The sequence below is a fragment of the Polyodon spathula genome, chromosome 3, assembly GCF_017654505.1.
Source record: "Polyodon spathula isolate WHYD16114869_AA chromosome 3, ASM1765450v1, whole genome shotgun sequence".
Taxonomy (NCBI): domain Eukaryota; kingdom Metazoa; phylum Chordata; class Actinopteri; order Acipenseriformes; family Polyodontidae; genus Polyodon; species Polyodon spathula.
In genome coordinates, this window is record NC_054536.1 from 48,882,267 (window position 1) to 48,886,158 (window position 3,892).

Sequence of the window (3,892 nt, forward strand, 5' to 3'; positions counted from 1 at the left end):
GGGTATTGCGGTGCACTCTAAACTTGAGTCAAAGGTCTTTTTGGCCACACCTCTACGGCACCTACTGAGGTTCTGGCTGCGTTCACGGGGCTCATTCTGCACAGATTCTATTTAGAATCTGACCAATTTAGCCAATAGGTGCGTTTATAGAGATGATTCTTAGATGATCATTGGCTAAATTGGTCAGATTCTGCACAGACATTGGCTAAATTGGTCAGATTCTGCACAGAATCTGCGCAGAATGATCCCGTGAACACACCCACTTTTTCTCCCACTGTCTGCGGCTGACGTCACGGGTTTTGCAGAATGAGCGTGGATTGCTTTGGGACGTTGGCTGACAAGCAGCCAGAGCAAACATGGAGACTGAATTGTGTGCGATCCTTATTGAGAAGAAGTGGACGCATTAGAAGTTTTCTTGGTGGAAAATATTTGATTGAAATTGGACTAGAGGGAGTGTTTTAACGTGTTTTATTTCACTCTCTCGCTGCTGCAGAGCTTCCATAGTTATAACTCACTCACTATCTAATACTTCCTACCCCAAAACCTCATGTCTGCTTCCCGCAAGCATATGTCCTTTGTATAAGTGTCCACTCGGTGACACTGGCACACTACATCCATATTGGGATTTTCTTCACAAATTTGGCATCTTCCTTAATTATCTAAATTGTATTGACATGCACTACTCTGAACACTGTTTAAATTGAGCAATTTTAACAATTACATCCCAAACACATGATGGATCTGCAGATAAGTGCTCCAATCTGCTTTTACAAAGGGATTGTTTGAATTGTAATTGGTTTCACCCTTGGTGTTTTTACTAATAATTGCATTCAAAACAAGACCGACAGGTTCTCAAGGAACACTATGGGAATTGTATATACTCATTCAAAACATTCCAACATGGCCTCCTTAAACTTTCCCATTTAAAAAAAAAATACACAACTATGTATTTGTCCGATGTAGAAACAACAATGTATAAATCAGCTGCGACGCGCAGCCAGAGACGCATTGCTAAGCAACCAGCTGAGGGCCAGGCTGGCCCTGAGCTAAGGTGATCCGGAGGTCCGGATTGACTGGGGGCAGGTCTGGGGGATGCTGCGCAGAGCTCAAAAAGCGGCTGGGCTACAGCTGGGGTCGATCGCAATGCCATTTGCTGGGTGTTTGCTTGCATTCAGGAGGGAAGTGTCTGCTTTGAAGGAACTACTACCATGGAAGCCTTTAACTGCAAGACGGGGCCTATGATGTCACTGGGAGGCCGGGGAGGTATGACACAGGCCCGGTTTTTGGGATGGAACTGCATAACAGTATTGCGTTTTGATTGGTCCATGTCTATCACATGAATATGTCGTCACACGAGTGGAAACGCTTGCAGGCATTTCATTACGATCAGAAAGAGAAAGAGGGTGAGATCTGATTTCCACAACCTTTCAATTAAAATTTAACGTGGTATTTTGATGTACTAATAAAACAAACTATGGGTTATTATTATATATGAATTATCATGTTATGCACGAGTGTAATATTTTTTTTTTTCTGTAGTGGTGTACTTTTCTTTCAAATACAATATATCTATAATCGTTTGCGCGATGTATTTTAATATCAAATATATACACTATTGCAGTTTTATTACATGATACATTAATTTATCTCAAATGTAATCAGTTTTAAATGTAGACTGGTCCTGTTTTCATTTACGTCCCAAATTTTGGGCCGATTTGGTTTGCAGATAACGTCGCAAATTCTGGGCCACTGGGTTTTTTTTATAATGGGATTTGCTATAGGGAGGGGTGGTCTCCTCGTACCTCATATCTCCACAACCCCGTAGGTAAGGAACTAGGGAACACTCTCTTCATGTGCATATGACTCTCAACTAAAGAAAATCACCGGCTACGGGTTCGTACACCACTCCGACGCCAGATGGCGGGCGTTGCCCTAAAGGTGTTTTATAATAGGATTTTCCATAAACATTTTTCAGGGTGCTATATCTCCGGTTTCGGGTGTCCCCAAGACTTGAAAATCGGTGCAGGGGTCCACCTCGGGGCTCCTGTCGATCCCTCCAAGCGACATGTCCCCAGCTGGAAAGGACTCCAATTTTTTGCCAACCTGGAACTCAAAAGCTATTGGAAATCCAACCTTGACATGCCATCATGCTGAAAATGTGAAAAATTGTTGAAAATATAGCATTTGAAAACGGATGACTCCCTGTGAAAGAGTGACCCCAGACATGACCCAAGGAAGTTCAACCTGGGGTCATTGAGATATGACCCCGCGAAGGGTCATTTTGGACATTTTTGACAGGGCATAGCTCGAAATCTGTGGAGGTTTGGAACTTTTTTTCTTTTTTTTTGCTGCGGGGCCCCACGTTTTCACGGTTCTAGGTGGTAGGACGGCTCGGCAAAATATTTTTTTTCGACACGACTCAAGTTTTTGGATGAACCACTGCCGTTTTAGGGGGTGGTTTGGGCTGCTCCTCTGAGTCTACATCCCTTTCAGTGGTGGTTCTACGTGCTCGGGTTCAACAGATATGCATGAAAATGTGGTTTTTCAACCCTGCCATAGTCATGAATGAGGCTGAACACCCTGAAAATATTTTTTGCAAAGAATTGCTACAAATTCATGGCATGTTCCATTCAGGTTGGTCCGCTGAGTCTAGAACCCTTCGAACGGTGGATGTGAGTGCTCTGAGTCGAGAGATATGACTGAAAATGTGTTTTTTTTAACACTGCCATAGACATGAATGGGGATGAACACCATTTTTTTATTATTATTATTTTTTTTTTTTTGCAAAGAATTGCAATTGGGCATGTTACATTCAGGCTGGTCCCCTCAGTCTAGAAACATTTGAATGGTGTTTATAGGTACTTCTGTTCCAGAAATATGCAATAAAAGTGAAGGCTAGGTGTGTGCATGCAGGGGTTGCACGGGGGTGTGAGCTTAGAAACTCGGCTGTCAGCTGAGTCCCAAAAACTGGGCTGAATACGAAAATTATCTAAAAACCAAAGCGGCCCAGAATTTGGTGCGAAAATGAAAACGGGGTCAGTCTATTTAAAACTGTGATTACATTTGAGATAAACTAATATATCCCGTAACAAAACTGCAATAGTTTATATATTTGATATTAAAATACATTGCGCAGATGATTATAGATGTATGCTGTTTTGAAAGAAAGTACACCACTACAGGAAAAAAAAAAAAAAAAAAAAAAATTCTTGCATTTGTGCATAACATGATAATTCATATAAATAACCCATAATTATATTAATACAGCAAAATACCATGTTGTATTTTAATTGAAAGGTTATGGAAAGTAGATCTCTCGCTGTCTTTCTCTGATCGCAATGTTAAAAATGCCTGCAAGCTTTGCCGCTTGTGTGACAACACAAGCATGTGACAGACATGGACCAATTAAAAACGCGAGACTGTTATGTGGTTCCAGCCCTCTCGTCATTTTGTGTGGAAAACTTTTTTATTTTTAGCTTTTGTTTTTATTTCTATTAAATGTGACACTAGGTCTACCAATGCTGGTAACCTACTGTCAGTTCTGTGTTGAAATTAAATCTGCGCGCCTGAGCGGCGTATCAACACCAATGCTCTGTGTCTGTCAGTATTTTCCAGTGATTACCCACACATGCGCAGACACAAGGAATGGTTAATCAATAGTAGTATTTTATTAAGTACACAAATAATAAACAGAAATCAGAAAAGTTAGAAAGTTAATCTCTTTTAGTCTCTAAGCACAAACAAAATTCCAAATTTCTCACTACATTCACGCTGGACTAGCAGACAATTGAAATATGATACCACTTGTCTCCTCTTACACACTAGCAGCTTCAACAGCAAGCAGGCTGTGACATAGTAGCTTGCTCTCGCACACACGCCCACATCCAAGCAC